Below are 27,186 nucleotides of genomic sequence, written 5' to 3'. Positions count from 1 at the left end.
CGCTCCATCACGGGAAGGGAAGAGGGAGCATCAGGCATGGGGAAGCAGGTGTGGAGAGTGGTGGTTACGAGGGAAACAGACGCAGGGTCCAACAGGGAAGCAGATGCAGGGTGAAGGGAAAAGGGTAGGAATGCAGGGCTGAGCAGGTGCAGGATTAAGCAAGGTAGCAGATGGTGGGATGCAGGGCTCAGCAGGAAGACAGATGCAGGGATGCAAGTTTTAGTAAGGAAACAGAAGGGAGAATGCAGAGTTAAAGAGGGAAACGAATACAGGCATACAAGGTAAAGCAGAGAAACACAGGTAGAGAAGTAGGGTTAAGGAGGGAAGAAGATGAAGGCATGCAGGGTAAAGCAGAGAAACACAGGTAGAGATGTAGGGCTAAGGAGGAAAGCAGATGAAGGCATACAAGGTAAAGCAGGGAAACACAGGTAGAGAAGTAGGGTTGAGGAGGGAAGCAGATGAAGGCATGCAGGGTATAGCAGAGAAACACAGGTAGAGATGTAGGGCTAAGGAGGGAAGCAGATACAGGCATACAGGGTACAGAAGAGAATCAGAGGTAAAAATGCAGCGCTAAGGAGGGGAAGCAGATGAATGCATACAGGGCAAACGAGAGAAACAGAGGTAGAGATGCAGGGTTAATGAGGGAAGCAGATTATGGCACGCAGGGTAAAGAAGAGAAACTAAATTAGAGATGCAGGGTTAAGGAGGGATGCAGATACAGGTATACAGGATGAAGAAGAGAAACTGCTGTAGAGACGCAGGGTTAAGGAGGGAAGCAGATGATGGCATGCAGGGTAAAGAAGAGAAACTAAAGTAGAGATGCAGGGTTAAGGAGGGAAGCAGATGATGGCATGCAGGGTAAAGAAGAGAAACTGATGTGGAGATGCAGGGTTAAGGAGGGAAGCAGATGATGGCATGCAGGGTAAAGAAGAGAAACTGATGTGGAGATGCAGGGTTAAGGAGGGAAGCAGGTGATGGCATGCAGGGTAAAGAAGAGAAACTGATGTGGAGATGCAGGGTTAAGGAGGGAAGCAGATGATGGCATGCAGGGTAAAGAAGAGAAACTAAAGTAGAGATGCAGGGTTAAGGAGGGAAGCAGATGATGGCATGCAGGGTAAAGAAGGGAAACTGATGTGAAGATGCAGGGTTAAGGAGGGAAGCAGATGATGGCATGCAGGGTAAAGAAGAGAAACTGATGTGAAGATGCAGGGTTAAGGAGGGAAGCAGATGATGGCATGCAGGGTAAAGAAGAGAAACTAAAGTAGAGATGCAGGGTTAAGGAGGGAAGCAGATGATGGCATGCAGGGTAAAGAAGAGAAACTAAAGTAGAGATGCAGGGTTAAGGAGGGAAGCAGATGATGGCATGCAGGGTAAAGAAGAGAAACGGATGTGGAGATGCAGGGTTAAGGAGGGAGCGGACTGGACTATGGCAACACGCTGTCTGCAGCGATCACCGCGCGCCTCCTGAAGAGACTCCAAACAATACAGAACTCAGTGGCAAGACTCTTACTCGCCCTCCCCTCCCAGTTCAAGACGCTGACCCCTGCATAAGGAAGGACCAGCGTACATCAACAAACGCCTGACCTTCCACCAACGGCCCAGACACCGCGACTCAAGATTCATCTCCATCACAGGCACCCCACGATCCCACGAGCCAACAGCAGAGGGCGCTCCTTCCCGCAGAGGGCGCTCCTCCCCTTCCCACAACTGGCAGCCCAGGCTTGCAATGACCTCCCCTGCACCCCAGGATCGCACCCTCACTCCAGCGATTCAGAAGAGAGCTCAAGCCCTGGTTGTTTGATTAATCACCTCCACGCAGCAGCGAACAGCTCCAGCGCCTCGAGACCCCCATGGGTAATATACCGGCGCTCTACAAATGACTGATTGAGCAGATGAAGGCATACAGGGTAAAGGAGAGAAACAGAGGGAGAGATGCAGGGCTGAGGAGGGAAGAAGATACAGGCATACAGGCTAAAGAAGAGAAACAGAGGTAGAGATACAGGGTAAGGGAGTAGAGCAGATACAGGCACACAGGGTAAAGAAGAGAAACAGAGGTAGAGATGCAGGATTAAGGAGAGAAGCAGGTCCAGGCATACAGGGTAAAGAAGAGAAACAGAGGTAGAGATGCAGGATTAAGGAGGGAAGCAGATACGGGCATACAGGCTAAAGAAGAGAAACAGAGGTAGAGATACAGGGTAAGGGAGGAGAGCAGATACAGGCATACAGGGTAAAGAAGAGAAACAGAGGGAGAGATGCAGGATTAAGGAGAGAAGCAGGTCCAGGCATACAGGGTAAAGAAGAGAAACAGAGGTAGAGATGCAGGATTAAGGAGGGAAGCAGATACAGGCATACAGGGTAAAGAATCAATCAATCAATCAATCAATCATAACATTTGTATAGCGCACTACTCACCCGGAAGGGTCTCAAGGCGCTTGGGGGGAAGGGTCCGCTACTGCTCGAACAGCCAGGTCTTGAGTTGTTTCCTGAAGGCGAGATGGTCCTGGGTCAGCCGAAGGTGGATGGGGAGGGAGTTCCATGTCTCGGCCACCAGGTAGGAGAAGGATCTGCCTCCGGCGGTGGCTCTTCGGATGCGTGGTACGGCGGCGAGGGCGAGGCTAGTAGACCGTAGCTGGCGGGTGGGCGTGTAGAAGGTCAGGCGGTCGTTGAGGTACTTGGGGCCCAGGTCGTGGAGAGACTTGTGTGCGTGGGTGAGGAGCCGGAACGTGATCCTCTTCTTGACGGGGAGCCAGTGTAGGTCTCTAAGGTGGCCGGAGATGTGGCTGCGTCGGGGGATGTCCAGGATGAGTCGGGCGAAGGCATTCTGGATGCGTTGGAGTCTTTTCTGTAGCTTGGCTGTGGTTCCGGCGTAGAGGGTGTTTCCGTAGTCCAGTCGGCTGGTGACGAGTGCCTGGGTGACCGTCTTCCTGGTTTTGGTCGGGAACCATCGGAAGATCTTGCGAAGCGGAACAGATGTAGAGATGCCGGGTAAGGTAGGAGAGCAGATACAGGCATACAGGGTAAAGAAGAGAAACAGACGTAGAGTTGCAATATTGAGGAGGGGAGCAGATACAGGCATACAGGGTAAAGAAGAGAAACCGAGGTAGAGATACCGGGTAAGGGAGGAGAGCAGATACAGGCATACAGGGTAAAGTAGAGAAACAGAGGTGGAGATGCAGGATTAAGGAGAGAAGCAGGTCCAGGCCATACAGGGTAAAGGAGAGAAACAGAGGTAGAGATGCAGGGTGAAGGAGGGAAGCAGATGAAGACATGCATGATGATTTAGCAAGAAGGCAGGTGCAGAAATGCAGGGTTTAGCAGGGAAGCAGATGCAAGGATATAGGGTTAACTTGGAAAGCAGATGCATGGCTAAGGAAGCATATTTGGGTTTAAGAGAGAAACAAATGTAGGAATAAGGTAGGCAAAGAAGTGGGGATGCAAGATGAAGGAAAGCAGCACATGCAGGGATGTCACAAAGGTGCTCTGTCCTCCAGAGGAATAGGTAAAATACTTGTGCGCATGCGACTAATCAGCTGGGCCCATTTCACAGGCTGACAGATGGGCTGTGTCCTGATGAAACCCACAGGTGGACACATTGGGTCGAAACGTTGAAGACACACCTTGGGTTGTTTACTGAACGTTCAAAATGGAGGCCTGAAACAATTGAAGGATTGCCTCGGTCACCTACTGTGTAACACGCCCTGGTTTCTTTGTGCACTCGTTGTTGAGTTTATAGTTACTTTTTTTAGTGCCGCACTCTCTGCACTGTTTTGAGTCTCTATTGAGCTTTTGTGCTGTGTGAACTTCCTCTCTTTGTAGAAAGAAAAGCTCACGTGTTTGCTTTGCATCTCTATATGCTTGTTAGTTCTCACAGGTTGCATAAGCTCACGTGTTTGCTTTGTATCTCTAGATGCTTGTTAGTTCTCACAGGTTGCATAAGCTCACGTGTTTGCTTTGTATCTCTAGACGCTTGTCAGTTCTCACAGGTTGCATAAGCTCACGTGTTTGCTTTGCATCTCTATATGCTTGTTAGTTCTCACAGGTTGCATAAGCTCACGTGTTTGCTTTGTATCTCTATATGCTTGTTAGTTCTCACAGGTTGCATAAGCTCACGTGTTTGCTTTGCATCTCTATATGCTTGTTAGTTCTCACAGGTTGCATAAGCTCACGTGTTTGCTTTGTATCTCTAGACGCTTGTCAGTTCTCACAGGTTGCATAAGCTCACGTGTTTGCTTTGTATCTCTATATGCTTGTTAGTTCACACAGGTTGCATAAGCTCACGTGTTTGCTTTGTATCTCTATATGCTTGTTAGTTCACACAGGTTGCATAAGCTCACGTGTTTGCTTTGTATCTCTAGATGCTTGTTAGTTCTCACAGGTTGCATAAGCTCACGTGTTTGCTTTGTATCTCTAGACGCTTGTCAGTTCTCACAGGTTGCATAAGCTCACGTGTTTGCTTTGCATCTCTATATGCTTGTTAGTTCTCACAGGTTGCATAAGCTCACGTGTTTGCTTTGTATCTCTATATGCTTGTTAGTTCTCACAGGTTGCATAAGCTCACGTGTTTGCTTTGCATCTCTATATGCTTGTTAGTTCTCACAGGTTGCATAAGCTCACGTGTTTGCTTTGTATCTCTAGACGCTTGTCAGTTCTCACAGGTTGCATAAGCTCACGTGTTTGCTTTGTATCTCTATATGCTTGTTAGTTCACACAGGTTGCATAAGCTCACGTGTTTGCTTTGTATCTCTATATGCTTGTTAGTTCACACAGGTTGCATAAGCTCACGTGTTTGCTTTGTATCTCTAGATGCTTGTTAGTTCTCACAGGTTGCATAAGCTCACGTGTTTGCTTTGTATCTCTAGACGCTTGTCAGTTCTCACAGGTTGCATAAGCTCACGTGTTTGCTTTGTATCTCTAGATGCTTGTTAGTTCTCACAGGTTGCATAAGCTCACGTGTTTGCTTTGTATCTCTATACGCTTGTTAGTTCTCACAGGTTGCATAAGCTCACGTGTTTGCTTTGTATCTCTAGATGCTTGTTAGTTCTCACAGGTTGCATAAGCTCACGTGTTTGCTTTGTATCTCTATATGCTTGTTAGTTCACACAGGTTGCATAGATTTACAAGGCCTGTTCGCATCTGTCCCATGGAACCGTGGTTTTATGCTCCCATAATCATTTGTCAGCAGTCGCCTGGCTCCCCAGTAAGTTTTGGGGGGGGGGGGGGGGGTGAACCTGCTAACCACCAGAGTCTGGGCGCTACTGTTGAATGCCAGAACGGACACATGGGGCTCTGTAACCCAGTGCAGGGAAATAAACTGTGCAACAGTGACGTCAGAGTGAATGGTACAGCTTTTCCACAAGGTGCTAGAACGGATGTCAGCAGGGAGCGAGAAGGGGGGCAGGAAAGGGTATGAAGGGACAGGGACGTGACATGGGGAAGAAGAAGGTGGGGGTAACAGAGCACAGGACAAAGAAAGTGCGGGAGGGGGGGGGGCGGTCCGATGGGAAGACATTGAACTGGGATAGGTTTTAATTGGCGGTCTCAAATGTGGCATCTGCCAAATGGTACAGTCAGGAGACAAACACGAATTACGGAAAGGGCACGGAATATGGGAGAACACCTGTGTGTGGGGGGCCTGGGGAACATGGTCCTTTTGTCCTGGGGTCGTCTCCTGAGAAACACCGCTAACAGACATGACGGGGGCAAGGAGAGCCGGCGTGCCAAACAAATCACATCTAACAGGCAATGCAATGCTGTGGCAACGAGGCGCACTAAAGACCCCGGTGAGGCGGTAGGCGCTTTACAAATGATGTCACATTCCCACGATAGGTTGTGGACGCAACCGACACCCCCGTCGTAGGAGAGAGCTCAAAGTTTCATTTCAGGCCTGCGATGCTCAGCCGGCCCTGTCTGATATCCCATCGCTGGCTTTAGGGCAGTGCAACTGGTGCAGCCGCACTGGGTGCGGACATGGGGGGGGGGGGGGCGCTGACCTCAAGGGGGGGGGGGGGGGAGGTGCTTAGCAATAACTTACTAGTTCAAAACACCTTCTGCAGAGGTCCTTGAGCATCCAGCTTTCAGGCAGCAATAAAAATGTCAAGATAAAGCTTGTGATTAATGTTCCTGTGAGAGAGAGATCAGAGTTGTGTCCAGTGGCAGTGTTGACTCCCTATAAAGTAGCGCAGAGGGTTGATGTGCCTGCTGCAAAGAACGCGTACCGTGCAGATCACAGATCTGTATTTTATGGGGATAGCTCAGTGCATTGCTGCTTTTGTCACAGAGATCCTTTTGTACTACAGTTCATTAAATACAACCCTAATATAGAGCAGTGACTGTTAGGAACTGTCAACAAAGAGCTGCATGATTGCAAACTGCATACAATAAGGCAGGATGTTCGGGGTTTTCCCCGGTCTTGCATTATCTATTGCTAATGTTGCTAAAAAGGGTTCGTTTGCGTAGATATGCATTCTTATTAGTAAAGCCAGCCTTTACCAGCACATTAAAATAAATGAAATGTATGTGAGAGAGGGTCTATGGAGAGAGGAGGGGCACACATGAAATGTAGGTGAGAGAGGGGCTATGGAGAGAGGAGGGGCACACATGAAATGTATGTGAGAGAGGGGCACACATGAAATGGATGTGCGAGAGGGGCTATGAAGAGAGGAGGGGCACACATGAAATGTATGAGAGAGGGGCACACATGAAATGTATGTGCGAGAGGGGCTATGGCGAGAGGAGGGGCACACATGAAATGTATGTTAGGGGCTATGGAGAGATAAGGAGCACACATGAAATGTGTGTGAGGGGCTATGGAGAGATAAGTGGCACACATGAAATGTATGTGAGAGAGGGGCTATGGAGAGAGGAGGGGCACACATGAAATGTATGTTAGGGGCTATGGAGAGATAAGGGGCACACATGAAATGTATGAGAGAGGGGCACACATGAAATGTATGTGAGAGAGGGGCTAGGGAGAGAGGAGGGGCACACATCAAATGTATTTTAGGGGCTATGGAGAGATAAGGGGCACACATGAAATGTATGTGAGGGGCAATGGAGAGATAAGGGGCACTTTACCCCAGTGGTAGTCAGGGAATTCGAGGAGGTGGTCATCCGGCGCCAAAACTGATTTTCGTACCAGGCACCAGGGCGCTATTTGCTGGCTGCAAACATGGATGCGTGCATCCTTCCGAAACACGTGTACAGCGATTTAACAGGTTCGCCGCTGCCCCGATTTCCAAACGTAGGCCGCTTTTTGTCTATCTGACTCGCTAATGGGGTCGCTTTTATGTTATTGCCTGTGCCGGTTTTCTGCCCCAATCCAACCCTGCTTTCTAGCGCCTGGAAACAGAGAGATGCGCTCAGCCACCTGCCATCTCGCGTCAGTCGCATGGGAATGTGTCCAACAAGGAAGGCGGGGCCTCCGGTACTTCAGTACAGGCGCGTCGGAGTCTGCTATGGAAGAAAAAAAACACCTGCCCATTTACCGAGTCATCCTCACGCCAGCCGCGTGACCTTGGGCACCTCCTGCCTTCACTGGCACCGACTCACCTGCCCTCACCCTTGTGATGACTGGCACGACAGGCTGGCAGACACGGTTATATTATTATTTTGTATAGCACAGCGTCCCGATTTTTGGCTCCCGGGAACGGGAAGCGTGCACACGTTTGGGGTTGGTATTTGTGGGATTTCGTAGCTTAGGGCGCCGGCTAGGCGCCCCGGGGGAAATTGACCAGGCCTCGGCGGGAATTTCACTTGAACTGTCACTGACCAGTGTTTTACCGGCCTGCTCAGTATGTTTTGTGCCCACACCAATGAAAAGGAGTGAAAAACGCATGAAATCCGGTGTTTGTTCACTTTCGAACTATAAACCCAAAACAGCAAAAACAAGAATTAAATCACTAAAAGGTATGTGAAAATTAAATTATTTCTAAATAATCATTCAAGCAGACAGGTTGACAAAGGAATAGTGGGAATTTTCCACAAATCACTCTAGTTATTAGCTCTTGGCCCATCCGGTCCCAACAGGTTAACAAATAACAGGTATTTTTTTTCTGAGAAAGGGGGCAACCACAACTTCCAAGCGCAGACCACTTGGCGCCCTCGCCTGTTTTTTTGGGGGGGTGCATATACAATTAATATGTAGCATTGTAGGGCTTTGCGGCGTGGGGACAGTAATAAATGAGCGCCTGTGCCAAAAAAAATACCTCTAGTAAGACTTGCCCTGGGCTAAAATACATAGATTAAAAATGAACACACAATCCGATAGATGCTAGGCGGAATTAGTGCCAAGAGTCTGACTCTAAGCGCCAGCTCCCCACTGCTTTCGCCGGCGCGGCAGTCTGTCAGGGTAACCAGGTTTGTGGCTTCGCCCTCTCCATTATTCCCTGCAGCGTTTGGTTTTACTCTATTTTAAGTTCTCTCTGCGTTGCTGTTTCCTATCCATGTTTTCAAATAAGTACATTCTACTCGCCTTTGCGGCGAGGCTTCTGAGGGAAAATGTGATGTCAGTCTAGAGTCTAGACTAAAGACAGACTCCCGCTCAAACGGTGGCGTGAGGGGAGATCGGGCACTGCGAGCTGGGAACGAGGCTACACAGGACTTGTGTTAAACAGCGCTTGCACCTTCATCCGTGAAGCGCTATAAAGAGCAGGCACAGCTTGGGATGGGCGTCAGTGTCCCGGGAAGGATGAAACGCCGTGCCAGCCCTGCTGGATGCAGCAACCGAGATCGGAATATTAATCAAAGACCTCAGCCACAGGTGCATGGATATACTGAGCTGCTTTGCTGGCTGGATTGCATGGAGGGTTGCACAACCTGGGCTGTGGGGTAGAAAGGCTGCCTGCCCTTCACACGCCTCTGCCTGAGGGGTCGGTGGCTAAGAGTTCAGTGACTAGATGAAAGGCACAAGCACTGCAGGTCTGGCGCCGTGTTTCTCTTCCCTCCCCGAGCCAACTTTCCACATACCTCACCGTGCTGACGTCACGGTCCTCCTAGACAACAGTCCGTATCTGGACCCCACCGGGTGTTAACCTGCCGGATATCACCCCTGCACGGCATGTGGCGGCTCTCCACCCGTCCTGCTCCGGTCTGCTCCAACCCTCAGTGTAAACATCACCTGCTGCAGGTGGATCGTCGGAAATTACGGAAGGGGCGTGGCCACCGAGCGTGAGGTCTTTAGGGAAGACGCAGGCTTTTCAAGGACGACCCCCCACCTTTTGTGTCCCTCTCTCATAGAAAGCGTGGGTATGGCAAGGCGGCTTTTACACTCCTCGGGCTGTGCAGGTTACATTCAGTAGCCTGGCTGTGACGTCATAAACGGAGAATACCTTGTTACAGTGGCTGTTTGTGATGCAATGGGCTTAGGACTCTACATTCTAATGACTGATGGCATAGGCTTAGAACGCTACGTTCCAATGACTCGTGATGTCATAGCTCACAACGCTACATTACACTGGCTTTGAGATGTCAGGTAGGCTTACACCGTACCGCCCACTGGCTGTGATGTCATAGGCTTAAAATGCTCCATTCCAACGGCTGTTTGTGATTTGATGAGTTTAGAACGAATCATTCCACTGGTGGTTTGTGATGTCATGAGGTTAGACCGCTTCATGCAATAGACGGCTTGTGATGTCATACGCTTGGAACGCTTCATTGTAATGGCTGTGTGTGATGTCATAAGCTTAGAACTGTACATTTCACAGGCGGTTTGTGATGTCATAAGCTTAGAACGCTTCATTGTAATGGTTGTTTGTGATGTCATAAGCTTGGTACGCTTCCTTGTAATGGCGGTTTGTGATGTCATGAGATGAACAGGTTTCATTTCAACCGGTGCTTGTGATGTCAGGAGCTTAGACCGCTTAATTCCCTCGCCAGTTTGTGACGTCATAAGCTTCGAAGGATGCGCTCCATTGCTGTTGGATACGTCAGAGGAGGGGCATGGTGTATTTTACCGACAGTTGCCTATTACCCAGACGAAACGTTGCATTGCACAGTTTGAGACGTTAGTGGCGCGGATGCAACTTGCACAGTGTAAGGTCAGAGAGAACAATACACTGTGCTGGCTATTTTTGATGTCAGTTGGGGCATGTACATCCCACAAACTGCGGAGGGTGGCAAGGAAAAGGACAAACGCCTCTCTAGGGACATCTACTTAAATCTGGGGCTCTCCGTTACCACGCGCCACCTGTGATGCACCAGGACTACAAGACCCAGAATGCCCTGGTCAGTTGAAAAAGCCCAACCCACCGCATCTCCTAACCCAGGTGTCACAGGTGCTTCACTCACCGCCCGTGTCCAGTGGGTCCCAGAGACGCCTCGTCCAGGGGAGTCCTCACTGGGGGGTCCGCGCTCCCCGCCCTCCCCAGGATCCGTTGGAGATGCCTGGGCGGGAGACCTCCAGACTGGCGCCGGGTGACTTCATTTCCTGCCCCGGGAGCGCCTCGGGATGAGTCGGGGGTTGTACGTCGTGTTCCTACCCCCACACCTCGCCTTCCCACCTCCCACACCTCCGCCCACCCATTGGCGGAGAGGGCAGGGAGGGCGCGGCGCCCTGCCCTCCGGTCCGGGACTGCCCTCCCTCCATGCGATGGACCCGGAGTGCATGCGGCACAACCTGCCCCGTGTCTAGTGTCTCCGAGCGCTGCGAAGAGGCCCGTTGGCGCTGTATGCACTTCTGACAAGTAGGCGTTCGATCACCCTCATCATTCTCCAAAGCCAGGCATAGCCCACCACTGGCACGAGTCTGCACCGGCCCCCCTTCCTCCAGTGGGGAGGAGGCGGGATGCCCGCGCTCTCTCCGGATGGTTAAGCAGCTGAGCTGACTCAAACAGGTTGGCCACAGCACGAGTCCCGGCCTCCCTGCGTCACCAAAAACGTGCGATCTTGGCCAAGTGTCTTACTTCCCCGTGTCTCAGTTCTGCAATCTACTAAAAGCGCAAGTGCTTAGACACCGGCGCGCCCGTCTCCGCTTTTAAGCGCTGCATCCAAACGAACTTTCACATTTCACCCGGAGAACCGAAACTGCGACGACTCCTGTTCTTCTGCCAGTGAGGTCTCGAAGTAGAGGCACCGCTTCCGCCTGTCAGCCAAACGCTTATTAAATGACTACTTTCCCACACTACGTGTCCTCACGTGCGAGCTAGAAATGTCACGATTGGGGTGTCCCGCCTACCCGAGAATGGCTGACACTCTGGGGCTTATGACGGTGGAAGCCACTCCGACACCTCAGGGGGTTGAACCAGTGCTGCTGGGGCACCCTCCGTTACGTTCGACGTGCATGCTGCTCAGATCTGTATATTTTCGAGGCGAAGGTACCAGTCCCAGCTAGGTAGCTTTGAGGGTTGAACACCAGCTGCCGATAACAATAAACATCTGTATTTAGCGCCAAGACACCCTTGGGTGAACATGCGCTTTAGAAGTACACGTTGTGTGTGATAACTGTCAGTGACCTGCATGTCCCAGTTTCCTATCCTGGGAAGATAGCTCAGTGGGTTATCGTTCAGCTTAATAAACGTTTGCGTAAAACCTCTCCACATGACTCCACTCCACACTGCGTCACTGCACCCCTCTGTGCACAGCTCCATGCCTCTCAACTCTACACCACTCCACTCCGAGCCAATGCTCTCTACCCCCACACTACTATGCACCACTGCACTCTACACCACTCTACTCCGAGCCAATGCACTCTACCCTCACACTACTATGCACCACTGCACTCTGCACCACTCCACTCCGAGCCAATGCACTCTACCCCCACACTACTATGCACCACTCCACTCTGAGCCAATGCACTCTACCCCCACACTACTATGCACCACTGCACTTTACACCACTCCACGCCAATGCACTCTACCCCCACACTACTATGCACCACTGCACTCTACACCACTCCACTCCGAGCCAATGCACTCTACCCCCACACTACTATGCACCACTGCACTCTACACCACTCCATGCCACTGTAGTGTGCAACACTGCTCTCTACACTTTACTCAAAACCAATGCATTCTACTCCAATCTAATCTGCACCAAATCACTCTATTCAACTCTGCTCCACTGTACGCCACTCTACTATGTACCACTGCACTCTCCACTCATGCCACACTATGCCACTGCACTCTACGCCAATCCACCATGCAACACTGCACTCTACAACACTCTATTCTATGCCACTACTGTTTATGCCACTTGACTCTACTCTGCCACTGCAGTCTAGGTCACTCTATTGCACTCTGTACCACTCCACATCACTCTACACCACTTTCCTCAAAACCAGTACTCTACACCACTGCACTCTACTTCACTTTACTCTGCACCACTGTACAGCACTGCACTCTACGCCACTACTCTACTCTACACCAATGCACTCTAAGATACTTTACTCTGCAGCACTGCAATCTGCCACTGAACTCTATGCCACCACTGCACTCTACTCCACACCAATCTATGCCACTCTTCTGCACTCTATGCCACTCTGAGCTACTGTTCACTACTGCACTCTATGCCACTTCCCTCTAAGCCTCTCTACTCTACACCATTCTACTCAGCCAGTGCACTAGTCTCCACCCCAACTACTATGCACCACTGCACTCTACACCAGTTCACGCCACACTGCACTCTATACCACTCCACTCTACCCTGCACCACTCCACTCTACGCCCCTTCACTCTACTCTGAAACAATCTATTCTACGCAACTGCACCCTATGGCACTGCACTTTGTGCCACTCTACTCCACTCTGTACAACTCCACTTTACACCACTGCAATCAATGGTGCGTCACTCTACTTTATGCCACGGTGCTTTACGCCACTACTCTATGCCACTGCACTCTACCCCGTACCACTTTAGTGTACACTGCACCACTCCACTCTGAAACAATCTACTCTATGCCGCTACAGTCTGCGCCACTACACTCCACACCACTGCACTCTATTCCACTCTACACCACTGCACTCTATTCCACTCTACTCTACACCACTGCACTCTATTCCACTCTACTCTACACCACTGCACTCTATTCCACTCTATTCTAAACCACTGCACTCTATTCCACTCTACTCTAAACCACTGCACTCTACTCCACTCTACTCTAAACCACTGCACTCTACGCCAATTCACTCTACACCACTTTACTCAAAACCAATGCATCTTACGTCACTGTACCTATGCCAACTACTTTGCACCACTGCACTTTACGCCACCATACTCTACACCATTCTTCTCTATGCCAATGCACTGTACACTGCGTCACTCTACATTGTGCTCTGTCACTGCACTCTACGCAACGCTATTCTACTCTGCACCACTGTACTTTATGTCACCGCTCTCTGCACCTGACACTGCACTATACACCACTGCACTGCGCACATTTCTGTCAAAGCACCCTACACCTCTCTACTCTGCACGACTTCACTTTATGCCACTTCACTCTACGTCACTCTACTCTGCGACACCGCTCTCCCCGCCACCGAAATCTACACCACTCTACTCTGCATTGCTCCACTCTGCCACTGTACTCTACGCCAATCCACTCTAATCTACTCTACACCACTATACTCTACTCAGAAACAATCTACTCTATGCCATTGCAGTCTATTCCGCTATATTCCACTCTGCGCCACTCCACTCTATGCCAATCAATGTTATACCATTACACTCTACACCACTTCAGTCAAAACCAGTACTCTCTACGTCACTGCACTCTATACCAATTTACACTGCACTGTACCATACTCTACGAAACTGCACTCTACACCGCTGCACTCTACGTCACTTTACTCGAAACCAGTACTCTCTACGTCACTGCACTCTATACCAATTTACACTGCACTGTACCATACTCTACGAAACTGCACTCTACACCACTGCATTCTACGCCACTTTACTCTGCAGCACTGCACTCTATGACACTGAACTCTATGCTACTCTACGCCACTATACTCTACACCACTTTACTCAAGACTACTGTACTCAAGACCACTGCACTCTGCACTTTACGCCACGTTACTCCAGGCCACTCTACTACAAGACACTCCAAGATGCTCTACTCCATTAAACTCTGCTCCACTGACACGCTACTCCACTCTAGGCCATTCTACAACACTACGCCACTCTATGCAACTCCCTCTATGCCACTCCATAACACTTTACTCCACTCTGTTCTATCATACACTACGCCACTCTATGCCACTACACACGGACGATCTACTCCGCTGTACGCCACTCTACTCTATAACACTCTACGCAACACTCCCTACGCCACTCCACGCTACACCACGACACTCTATGCTGCTCCACTCAACTCTTGACACTGTGCTCTACTCTATGCCACTCAACTCTACACCATTCCACTCTACAACACTACTCCCTCCACAACACTGTATGCTACTCCATGACACTACTTCACTCCTCTCCACACCACTCAACTCTACTGTACTCCACTCTACGCCAATCCAGACCACTCCACTCCACTCCACTCAACACCCCTCTCCTTTACCCTACTAACTTTTAGGCATGCTGACCAGCAGCCACTCTGAGAAGAGCCAATAGATCTTGCCAATGCTTGTTGCTAGCCTGTGCCCTCCTTGCAGGTTTTACCCCTGCCCTGCACTCTTGCACCACACCCCGTGCAAGCTTTATGGCTGGGAAGTGTTTGATTGCCTCACCGCTGTGTGCTGCAGTGCAAGGTGCAGACTCGGCCTCGCCCCAGGAGGGCGGGGCTTAAACTGCTGAAAACACGTCATCTTTTAGCAGAGTTGCAACTGCGCCTTCTCTACGCGTTGCTTGGCACATTTACAAACAAACTGCACAGAGACCGCTTTATCGAGGCAATTGTTGGCAGCGGCCTCAGGGTGCCACCAACGACAGGAGCCAGATTGTAGAAAAGGGCCTGAAAATAAATATTTGGCCTGTTTCAAGTGGTGGGAGAAGCAGCCTGCAGCGTCACCCGAAGGAAGCCATAGAGAGGACGGCGGCATAGCGCGGCTCCCCTGCCGACTGTGCTGGAGCAATTTTGAGCAGCAATTATTCCATGGGGAAACAAGGGGGACCCCGTCTTCTGTTCCAGTGACGTCATAGGGGCGTGGCACAGGCAGGAAGTAAGGAGCCAGCAGGTAGGGAATCGCAGCGCTGACCATGTGAACCAAAACACCCATTATAGCGTGTGTCAGATCCACAAGAAAACAAAACTGCGACTTAACATTTAATGTGAATATAAAGGGGTGGGACTCGAGCCGCGGTAATATAAAAAAAATAAACAAACACCAGTCAGATCGAATCTGACAGCCGGAGAAGAACAGAGCGGCCTTTAGTGGTCAGACGGACTCAAGTGGTCTTTCCGAGCTGGCTGCTGTAGCGCGGCGGGGCCACGTGGACAGTGGGCCGCAACAGCGCTTAAATAATGTATGCCACACTTAGTTGTACTTTCTTGGCCGGAAGAACCTGAGCGGTCTCCAGCCGTTTATTTATCCCCTCGGGTCGAGCCCGGTCCGAGGGGTGTATGCATGCATGATTGTGGATACACTGTATGAGAGAGCCCGGGTGGCTCTCTACATCCCTCCTTTCTTTCGGTGCCAGACCATCAGGTACTCCTGAGTCATGGAGAGGTGCATACAAAGTCTTTCAGTCTTTGACTTGGCGCAGGGTTCGGCCGGAGACCATACCTCTGGATCCAGGAGCTGGAACCGGCCACTGCGCCGGATGGAGTATTCAGGGGTAACTCGATGCTTCGTCTGGATGGGCTGACCCTGCCACGGGAACAGCCTCTTCGCTCACCCTTTGTGAGTCCCTCGGCGACAGACTCAGTGTTCCTGGCGAGACTGGTGGGGAGAGACCCGGGGTGGCCTCCAGATACTCCGAGACTTCGTGACCAGGGTCATTCCCGCAAGTCCTCTTGAAACTGGACACATTTCTCGTGACGGACTGCTGTCCCCGCTGGGTAGTGACCATGGTCCCTTGGATGCCCACGACAGTCCATTCCTCCGGCTCGTAGGGTGTCTGGAACTTCCAGCCAGGGTGCCTGTCCTTGAGCACTACACGGTCTCCCACTCTTAACTGAGGCTCTTGTGCCCGGCGGGCCTCACTGGTCTTGCAGTTCGTCATCTTCCTTCTTGCCTGAACCACTTCATTGTTTCGTTCCAACGGCTTCCACGTCGGGTCCGACGGGATACTGTCGCGCGGAGGCCACTTGAACAGTAGGCGAGACGGCGCGCACTTGGTTGTGTTGTGGGGCGTCTGTCGATAGGTGCCAAGAAAGTGGTCCAGAGCTGCCTCTGCGTCTTCCCCTTGGTCTACGGAAATGCGCAGTGCTCTGTTAAGTGTTCGCATCAGACGCTCCACCTCTCCGTTGCTTTGAGGCCACAGCGGGGTGATCATCCGGTGATAAATTGCTTTGCTCTCGAGGTACTCTTGAAACTCCCGGCCCTGGAACGGAGGTCCGTTGTCTGACTTGATTTCCTCGGGCAGTCCCATCATTGCAAATGTCTTGTCCAGAACTCTCTTTACATGGGTGAACGCTGTTGACGCCACCACCTCCACAACAGGGAACTTCGAAAAAGAGTCTACCATGACCAGCATGTGACGTCCGTCGGGGAAACTCCCGAAGTCAAGGCTGACTTTTGCCCAGGGGGTCTCACTGGGTTCTTCGGTAATCACTGGCGCCGGATCACCCCCTGTGATTGTGCAGGCGTGGCACTGTCTCACCATCTCTTCCACCATGGAGTCCATTGCGGGGAACCAGACCTTGTTCCTCAGCCTGGCCTTCGTCTTGGCCATCCCCTGGTGTCCGACGTGTGCCAGTGAGTGAGAATCCGCTTCTGCAGCCTTTTCGGGACTACGATCAGATGTCCTCTTAGAACAACCCCTTGCTCCCCCCACCCTGAGTTTGTGGCGCACTTGCCAGAGCTGTTGTCGAGCGTGGCTGACCTCCATCCGGAGAGGGCGGGTTCCATCCATGAAGTGCGCCCATCCGTTGTTCCCCAGTGCGGTTTTCACCCGGGACAACGTCTCATCTTCATTGGTGGCACGGCCGATCTCCTCGAGCGTCATGGCTGTAGGGCACGCTCCTTGCGACACCATTTTCACGAATGCTTTGGCGTTGCACGCATCCGTTGAATGTCCTGAAGGCGATATGGATTCCGGGTGGTGTGATAGGTAGTCGGCCGGGTTGTGGGCCCCGGGACGAAACACGACCTTGAAATTGTATGACTGCAGCTGCACCACCCATCGCTCAATTCTCGGGGGCGCCACTCTGGACAAACCTGCGAAGAGCGGGAGTAAAGGCTTGTGGTCGGTCACTATGTGGAATTCTTGGCCGCACAAGTAGAGGTGAAAATGTTGACACGCCCATTTAATGGCCAGGGCCTCCCTCTAAATTTGGGCATATCTTGTCTCCGTGTCAGTGAGGGCCTTGCTTGCGTAATCCACCGGCCTCCAGACTTCAGGGCTGTTCTCCTGAAGAAGGACCGCTCCCAGGCCCACTGGGCTGGCATCACAGATTAGTTCAGTGCGCCTCCCCGGATGGAAGTAGGCCATTACCGTTTTGTCCAGTAGTCCTGCCTTAATGTCATTGAATGTTTTGTTGGCGGCCCCAGTCCACTCCCACTTGTGATCATTGCGTGAGAGAGCCCGGAGCGGCTCCGACATGTCAGCAAAGTTTCGAATTAAACGTCCGCAGTATGTGGCCATGCCGAGAGAGCTTCTTACTTCTGTGGGGTTCTTCGGCGTGCTGGCTGCTCGGATGGCAGCGGCCTTCTTGGGGTCCACTAGGAGTCCCTCTCTGGTGAAGGTGTACCCAAAGAAATCAACAGATTCTTGGTAAAACGAGCACTTGGACTTGTGAAGGGTTAACCCGCAATCTCCTAGTCTCTTCAGGGTGGCTCGGAGATGTGTGATGCTCTTCTAACGTGTCCGAGAACACCAGGATATCATCACTGAGGTTAATCACGCCCTGCAGCCCCGACAGTGCTTCTCTGATGGAGTTTTGGAAGAGTTCAGCTGCCGACGACACCCCAAAGCGGAGTCTCTTATACCTCCGGAGGCCAACATGCATCGAAAAGGTGGTGATATACCAACTCTCGGGTTCAAGTTCCAACTGATGGTATCCTGCGTTTAAATCCAGTTTCGAGAACCACTTGGCTCCGTCCAGGTCTGCCACTGTATCATCTATGGTGGGAGTAATGTGGCGTTCTCTCTTGACAGCTGTGTTCGGTAGTCTCATGTCCACGCAGAGCCGGATGGCTCCAGAGTGCTTGGGTTTGGGAGCCACGACCAGCGGGGACACCCATGGGGTGGGGCCAGAGACCTTCTCAATCACGTCAAGATCTTCAAGCTTTTTCAGCTCTTCCTCCACCTGCGGGCGAAGATTGAACGGCACTCTCCGGTGCCTGAGGGCGACTGGTCTCACTGTGGGGTCAATGTGGAGTTTGAATTTCTTCGCATTGAATTTCCCTAGTCCTGTGAATAGAGCTGGAAACTCCTTCAGAATGGCTTCGGCGTGGGAGTCATGGATCTGTTTGGCAAAGAAGACGAGCCCCAAGTCTTCAGCTGTGTGGCAGCTGAGCAGTGTCCCCTTTCTTCCCTCTGTGATGTGGAACCTAGTTTCCGTGGTATACTTTCCACTGGCGACTTTGGCATGGATGACTCCACGGAGAGGAAGAGGATCAGTCCCTCTGTAAGTATAAATCCGGGCCCTGGAGGGCGCAAGCGGTGGTCTTGGCAACAGGTGGTCATATTGCTCTGAGTCCATCACGTTGACAGAGGCGCCGGTGTCGATGAGGGCTTGAACATCCATGCCTTCTACTGAGACAGAGCACATCGGAGATGGCCTTCGGTGATGGTCCGTCCTGTTGACATACGACACCACAAACACCTCGTCGTCATCATCTTCAAGAGCAAGATACCGTTCCTGCTGCTGAACCTCCTTTGTCTATGGTGAATAGTCGAGAGAGTTCTGGCGAACGCGTTGTGATATGCCTCTTGGCTTCGAAATGAGTCTGTCTGAACCGTCCACCGCGGCACACTTTGGTGTAGTGATTGAGCTTGCCGCAGCGGGAGCATCTCTTTCCTTTCGCCCCACAGACGGCTGTCGCTAAGTGATCTTCTCCACAGTATCCACACTGCCCTCCAGGTTGCGGTCTTGGTACTTGACGAGCTGTGTTGGGGTGTCTTTGGATTGTCTCGATCCTCTCTTCTTTGATCGGCGGGTGCCTAGACGCATGTGAGGCGGCGACTGGCATGTGTAAGGCAGCCTCCATTTCCTCAGCTTGGACATCCGACAGCTCGTGGGAGCAGGCCAAGACAAGGATCTCGTCCAGCGAGATCCTGGGTTGACGAAGGATCAGCTTCCGCAGGAGTTTGGAGCGGCACCCCCGGATGATTTGGTCTCGTATTTCCTCCCTGTGATCCGTGAAGATGCACGTGCTGGTCAGCCAGCACAGCCACGCATAGAACATATCGACGGACTCTGTTCCCGTGTTGGGGAGCGTTTCAAAGAGGTCATAAATTTCTGAGCCTCCGTAGTAGATGAGAAACGACCGTTTCACGGTGCCATCGGTTTCTCTGGTACCTTTGAAATAATGGTTGAGCCGTCCAACCCACGCTTTCCATCGTGGCACAGCCGTGGCAGGGTCTGAGGCTTGACTGAACGGTGGTAGAGGTGCGACAGCTGTGTGGCTGTGCCCTGGGGGCGGTGCATTGGCACTCCTGTCTTGATTGCTCTCCCCGGCCTGTTGGCTGGCAGCGCCAGTCATGGATGGGTTGCTCATGGCAACCGTGCGTCTGCGCGCAGGTGTGAAGGCGTGACTTTGGCGCTGGGAATCTGTGGGTGGATGTGCGCACTAATGCGTGGCCCGCACGACAGACTGTTCTTTGGCCTTGATGGTGCAGAAGAGGCGACTTTTCTCTTTGGCGCTGACTAGGGTGATTGGCGACTCCTTGGCGCGCATGCAGGGGAACAACCAGGCACCAAACCACTGTTTGTGCTGGTGGGCCTTGCAGGGATTCAGTGTGTCTCTTTTTTATTTTCTTACTCCTCCCTTGCTACATCTGATGATGTCTGGGATGTGGTCCTGCTCTCACTCCCGCTCTTCCTCTTTGCCTTACTGGTGGGTGCAGGCAGCAGGCTGGGCAGCTGTTACAGTGGGGCCTTGCAGCATGGACAGGTGGGCGTAGGAGTTGGGGCCTAGCAACAGGCCCAGATGCTGGGAGAGGGCGGCGGGTGGGCTGACGGCAGGAGCAAGATGCCTTCTGCCGGTGTAGGCAGCGGGGAGCAGGAGAGGAGGCCACGTCACCGCAAGGCACACGGCAGGACGATTCCCACGCGGCAGTCACTCACCCCAGATGCCTCCGGCCGCAACAGGCGCCGCCAGCAGAACGCGCTCCCGCTTGACAGGGAGACGCGTGGGTGGGCGCAGTGCACAGCGGCTGAGGACTTGGTACTGGTCCTTACAGACATGGGACGGGCAGCCGCAGCAGAGGGGGGGGTTTGCACAGGCCGCAGACGCCGACAGAGGCTCACGGAGGCACCAGGCAGTTCTCCTCGCAGCAGGCAGGAACGGCAGAAACGGAGCGACATGGGTGGGCACCGACCAGGCAGCGATGCACAAGTGAGGCGCGACTGGCCTCGTCGCCAATGTAGCGCGGCGGGGCCACGTGAACAGTGGGCCGCAACAGCGCTTAAATAAGGTATGCCACGCTTAGTTGTACTTTCTTGGCCGGAAGACCCCAAGCAGTCTCCAGCAGTTTATTTATCCCCTCAGGTCGAGCCCGCCCGAGGGGTGTATGCATGCGTGATTGTGGATACACTGTACGAGAGAGCCCGGGTGGCTCTCTACAGCTGCGGGGGTGGACAAGTTTATTGTTGTGAAGAGCTGGTTCGAAAACAGAAATTTTAGGGGCGAGTAAACTGTAAGAGCCTCGGGTTCACAGAAGGTCTACCGCGAGGGAAGGTACTGCCCTGGGAAGTACGTAATCAAGGAAGGCACCGTTACCATCCCGTGTGACGTCACTGGCAGAAAATGAAGCCAATGCTTGGTCAAACCATGTGAAGCTGTCCAAAACTGACTCGAGGACAAACGGACGACCATGAAATTAAGGGAGATGGTTACATCACATTGTGCCCGATTAATACAATTTATAGACCAACTTTTTTGCACTGTCTGCAACAACTGCTTTTAAGGAGGTTTTCGAGAGGGCGAAGACGGTGAAGGCAATCCGACCTTATAAATAGTATGACTGAGTCCGAGGGTCGCCATGACATCGTCTGAAGGGAAGCGGGAAATGGCAGTAATGCTGAAAGTTTATTTCATACAATGAAAATCATTTGGTGCTTAAAGTTATTGTGTGCAGTGCTTTTTTGGGGGGGCGAATTAAAAAAAATGCACAAATGAATTGTAATTTTATTTATATAGCGCTTACTACCCCTGACGGGGCATTGAAGAGCTTCTCGGCGAGTAGCACGCTACTCCGGAACCCAAAGTGGATTATTCAAGGGAAATCCAAGTTGTTCATTTGAGCGCTGGACATGCGAGTCTGTTAGTTGGATCGAATAGGATAAAGGAGGGAAGAGTCTAGAGGGGGTTATTTGGGAGACCACACACGTTAGATGAGGTTTGGGATGAGTCAAAGGCGGGAAGAGTCCAGAAAGAGTTATTAATCCAATCTTAAATCATATGCTGAAATGGGATTCTCGAAAGAGGGCTGTCCTCACAGACTCTGGCATATTCTGGACAAAACACGTCCTAATCTTAAAGGACGGCCGTCTGCTCCTCCGCTGGAGTGAACGAAGTAATGCTCTCATCGCAGAGATCCTCTGGGTCGAAGGCGCACTAGGGACTGGGCCTTTAAATGCATTTGTATAAATCGGGTATTTTCTTGTTATTACCCAGGAGGGTGACGAATCCAGGCGATGATCCACTTGGCCATGACCTGGGTAGTCCAACAGGCCACGGCGAGTTAACAGAACCATGAGTACTCTCAACATCGAGCTGTCATGTGGAGAGGTGTGGTGCAGCGGCCAGGGGTGTGGAGAGGTGTGGTGCAGCGGCCAGGGCAGCTGACTTCGGAGCACAGGGTTCACGGTTCGATACCCAGCTCCGGCGGCCACTCAGCACCATGTGACTCTGGTCAATAGCTCACTTAATTTCCACGAGGGCCCCCAGCGCCTTGAGACCCATAAGGGTGAGTAGTTCGCGCTTTACAAATACGGATTTACATTTACATGCAGGAAACACAACTCTGTCAATAATTCGAAGAGGGGATGCAGAACCCAGACATCCCGATAGTTTACATGGCAAGAGTGTCGTTATGTCCTGGGTGCTACCTCAGACCTAGTAGGAAATACTCACAAGCTGGTGGCCGACTGGGACAACGCACAATTGCCCAGTCCGAGACCATCCCCCTCATCTCCAACGACCATTGAGTTATCCAGAAGCAAATCGTTCTCACCACACACAAGTCCACAAATAAACCTGGCTTTGCCTTCATTAGACATAGCCTTCCTATGAGACAACGAGACGGAACTTTGAACCAGACATCGTGCCTTTTGCCCGACACAGGCTCAGACATTTTCAAGTCGAGTATACCAGAGGTCTTGGAGGGACAAGTGGTACCTCATTTCGAGATCAACGGCAGGAAGCGGGGGTGGGGGGAGGAAGGGACCTCGGTTACCACAAGGTGCCATCCCAGAGACTTGTCGAAGTTACAAGGCGATTCCAAAACTTTATCCAACAAGGGCATCCAAATAGGATCTAGGAGGTGAAAAGGGATTTCCTTAGCCCACTAGGGGGCCATTATGGGGGACCTGAGATGAAGTGGTGGTACTCCTTAATCCCCAGAGGGACAGTTGTAATCTTGAGAAACGGTGGGACTGGCTCTGACTTGTCTTGAGCTTGTTGTTAAAGTGTGGCAAGCCCAATGCCTGAAAGAGCTACAAAGAGAATGAAGTCGCATTGGTTTGAGTACCAGCAGGACAGTTCCAGTTTTCTCAGGATGGGTGAACTCACCACTGACACCAGGGTCCCCAGTAAGTTAACTCACCCAAGGAAATCAATAAACTTGTATATAAATTTCTCCACAAAAAAGTGTTGTCATTTCTCATGCTGCAAGTAATTGTGTTCTAAGCTCTTGATGTTCCATCCACGTCCTCATAGGGTTTGGAGTATAAATGCTATGGAAATATCACTTGATGTGGTGCCTTAACAATCTGCGTCACAGCGGCTGGTAGACAATGTTACCCCACTGCCTTGCAGGCGCTTGACGCGCAGTCCCTACATGGTCGCCAGCTTTACCCTAGGTTTATTAGCACAATCGCTTACCCGCATCAGTCCCAGAACTTTGGCTTAATGTCCTGCTCCTGTCCCCATCTCTGCCTCTCTGTGTACCTGCTTCCATTTTCAGTGACATGGTATAGCCTTAGAGTCCGCCGTAGGAGGCTCTACCGGCCATTAAAGGCCCACTTTAGCATTAAAGGGAGCTACAGAGGGTTCTAAGGGTATTACAACATTTGAGGGCAGAATGTTCTAATTTATAAAATAAAGGCCTCAAGGTGCCCAAGGGGGTTGAAATCCCCACGAGCTCCGAGAGGCCTTTGTTCACAGCAACGACTGTGAACAAACATTGGAATGTTGATGCTCTGCGCTTCTATTGGCCATTAGAAGCCCGGAGCACGACATTGTCTTCAAGGGAGCTCCCAACATTCCAGTGTTCCAATACATTTTAAGGTCACAGCTGGGTCTTTCCGTCCAGCCTCTCGTACCCTCTTTCTTCCTCTCCCCCCTCTAGTTTCATGCCACAAGTGCTATCCCCAAAGCACATTCGGGGATGAATGTAACATAGGTCGGGTCAGTTTTTGATGCCGATTGAATTTCCGATATGGAGTCGCATATCCAGTTGACCCAAATGGTACTCTTGAATGATGTTGCAGTTTCTAATTCGCGAGGAGTTAAACGCCCATCTTTTCGGGAAAAATCCAGTCATTTTTTTCTTGCTCAGTGGTGACTGAGGCCTGTATTATACCGTTATTTCCCAGGTTCATATTTAAATCAAATATCCCTTTTTATGCCACCTACACTCCACAACAGTGAAATAAACCAAGGGTGGCCTGATCTCAGTGAGGACAAAGGTTCTGTTCTTCGGGGATATTGATTTTATTAAAAGGGCACCTCTTGCGTGTTTCTGAAATGCCAATCTGCAGCCTCACCCAGCCTTGTGCTACTTTACAAAGTACTGGTTAGAAAGAGGTTTCTTCCACCTGGGCGTTGCCTGTGCGCTGGACTTTGTCCACTCACCTGACCCCTACAGCCTACACGCCTTGTGTCTGAGAAACATAAATCAGAATTTTTGAGGTCCACTTGGTGGCAATTCAGATTTACCTGAAAACTAAAAAGTGAGACCCTAACTTTTATAGTTCTAGTTCTGACATGAGTTTGTTATCAGCTTCCTACTGAATTATATATGGGTTTAATCAGAGGATAAACATATTGCGATAATTCATCCAGCTGAAATACGCAGTCATGTCAGGGTTGAAAACTGGCCTCGCAGGGGAGAGCAGTTTGGGATTGGCCAGTATGTGATCCAGTCCCGTTATGGACTCACAACCGAGGCCGACAGGCGGCCTTCTGAGTCCTCCCTGTGCTCGGGCTCCCTCCGTGCCTCCTCCTCTAGGGTAGAAGGTGTGCTATTGTCAAGGGCTGGATGAAAGAGTCCATTCTTTCTGGTTTGTTTTAATTGCCCGAGGAAGGAGTGACCCTTCCCAGTAGCCGCAGCACCACCCTGCACCATACAGACACTTACCAAGTGACCACTGCAATCTAGAATCAGCCCTCAAAGCGGGAAAAAAAGAGACTACGGCAGATAAAACCCTCCAAGGCTGTCTTGATATTCTTGAAAGAAGATGAAGCAAGAAGCATGACTGATCAGCAAGGCAACAAACCCTCAGTCAATCAATCAATCAGTAGATTTGTAGAGCACTACTTGTCACCCATGAGGGCATCCAGGCGCCATGAATCAGGGCTGGCAAAATAAACAGAAAAGAGCTTTTGGCAAATAAGGAATCTTGCAGCTGAAAGAATGATACCAAAGTCAGGGACAAAAATGATAGCAAGAGGAGGATTAACAACCACAAAAATAAGCCTCCAGTGTGTTGCAATGCATCGTTTCCCAGCACTGGCTTTTTAGGTCTCGCCTACGCAGCGTGCATGCGCTGCTTAGGAGGATCTTTAGCTGTCGCTCAGGACATTTTCAAGCACACACTCGTGCTTGTGGCGGCATCCACCTTGCGGAAGTGCGCAGGGGCGTGCCACAAGTACAGTGCTTGAAAATGAGCGCGAGGCACTCGCTCTCCACTCTCTTTCGCCTCTTTGTGCCCTCTCACTCACTGTCCGGCTCTATGCCACAGCAGCCTGCTTACTCCCTGTCTCTAATCTTTGCCCTGCTCTCACCCCGTGCTTCCGGCGCCATCTGCCTGTCCGGCTCTATGCCACAGCACCCTGCTTGCTCCCGGTCTCTACTCTCTGCCCCCGCCCCTGCTCTCACCTCGTGCTTCTGGTGCCGACGCTATCTAAAACTGCAAAGTATAAAACAAATATCCGTGCTTTCCACACCTCTCCTCCCTTGCACGTGCCAGTCCTCTCATTGCTTTTAGTGGCTCTCTGTCCTTTCACTGCCTCCCCTCCCCCCTCGCTAGTCAGTTCCAGCACTTGTTTCCTTCTCTTCCACATTCGCACACCACCCCCCCGCCTTCCACATGCCTCCCTTGCCTATGTATCCCACGCGCCCTTCTTCCCTTTCCTATCATTATGATAAACATCGTCCATAGCTTTGTTGATGTGCCCTTTCTTCGTGACTGGCCCTAGCACCCCAAGATGCCACCTCTGCAAAATGCACACGTCCCATTCACAACAATCCAGTGACTGTCATCTCCATAAAGTGAATATTAAGAAAGTGTGACAAATAAGTGTCCTCTGTGTCACTTACTCACATGTACAAAGCAGATTATTGTATGTATTAACATACAGATGTGTACAATAAGCATGCTATGTTGCACATTGTAGGTACATGCATACACGTACACATAGCAGAAACAGGTATATAGAAACATACAACTGTGTATAGTGAGCATGTTGGTATCTTGCACACATTATGCGCGTTACATGCACGCTTTGCAGCTCTCACCCCGTGCTTCTGGTGCCCTCTGCCTGTCCGGCTCTATGCCACAGCACCCTGCTCGCTGTCTCTACTCTCTTCCCCCCTCACACTCACCCCGTTTTTCCAGTACCTTCTGCCTGCTTAGCTCTATGCCACAGCACCCTGCCTCTACTCTCTGCGCCAACCCCCGCTCTCACTTTTTAGTTATATTTCATGTTATTGTATGTGAATGTTTTAACACATTTATTAGAACTTTCACATACAATAATATAAAACCTAGCTAAAAACTTAAAAGATCCCGAAGGCGAGACCCATTGGCTATGCCAAAGCTTGTTAATATAGGATTTAGGCAGCAGTGACGTCACAGGAAATTGCCTGAAAGCCATCATGGATTGATAAAAAAAATATAGTTTGAATAAAATTGGCAGCCATATTGGTATGGGTACTTCAAGAAGATTGTCTATGTCTGCCACTGAGCCAGAAGGAAACAACACGGAGAATAACTTGAGAGCATGTGAATCTCTTCTAGATCTCTATTGTTTCACGTCAAAACGGAAAGGTTCGACGCTCATGCCTCATACTGAGGGAAACAGCAAGAGGTGAGAGTGGGAATGTCCAAACTCCATCACAGTCTCAGGGGCTGGCAGAGGACTGTAGTGCATAGCATGCCCAAGTTTAGCCCCTCCGCTGCACTGGGCGAGCAAAGCTTTCCCAGTGCCCTCAAAGCATGAAGGCTCCTTCATCTCATTGTTGCACGGAGAGCAGGGCTGCCAGGAGTGACCTAGAATAGGGATGGGTGGAATATTCCCACTAGCAGAACTGGCAGAATTTTGGCTGCATCGCATTACTCTTTATAGCGGAGTTCTGGCCATATTCCACAGATCGCCATGTGGCAGAATTTTCCTCTTTGAAAGCTCCAGAATATGCAAGCCAGATTTGGCATCCTCTAGTGTGATTTTCTAACGTGGGAAGGGGGGGGGGGGGTTGATGGCAGTCATGGTCAGAGGGCTGCTGTTCGAGTAAATTTGCTGCCGCTTGTGTAGAT

At 51.1% G+C, this 27,186-nt stretch overlaps 1 protein-coding gene across 5 annotated transcripts in view; it reads right to left on the bottom strand.

Annotated features, from left to right (window-relative positions):
• Nucleotides 1-27,186, bottom strand: part of ARHGEF15 (Rho guanine nucleotide exchange factor 15) — a 344,297-nt gene that overhangs the window by 217,462 nt on the left and 99,649 nt on the right. Inside the window, exon 1 of one of the 5 annotated variants that reach the window (XM_085639085.1) lies at nt 10,285-10,696. The exons of 3 other annotated variants lie outside the window; for them this stretch is intronic. The gene's annotated coding sequence lies outside the window, so the exon portion shown is untranslated. Of the gene's footprint in view, nt 1-8,964; nt 8,986-10,284; nt 10,697-27,186 lie in introns of those variants that run through there. One more of the 5 variants, XM_085639088.1, reaches the window with a different exon arrangement.

Source organism: Triturus cristatus, chromosome 12 (assembly GCF_964204655.1).
Source record: "Triturus cristatus chromosome 12, aTriCri1.1, whole genome shotgun sequence".
NCBI classification, from domain to species: Eukaryota; Metazoa; Chordata; class Amphibia; order Caudata; family Salamandridae; genus Triturus; species Triturus cristatus.
The sequence above is the reverse complement of the archived record's forward strand: the minus strand, read 5'-3'. Positions and strand labels throughout refer to the sequence as shown.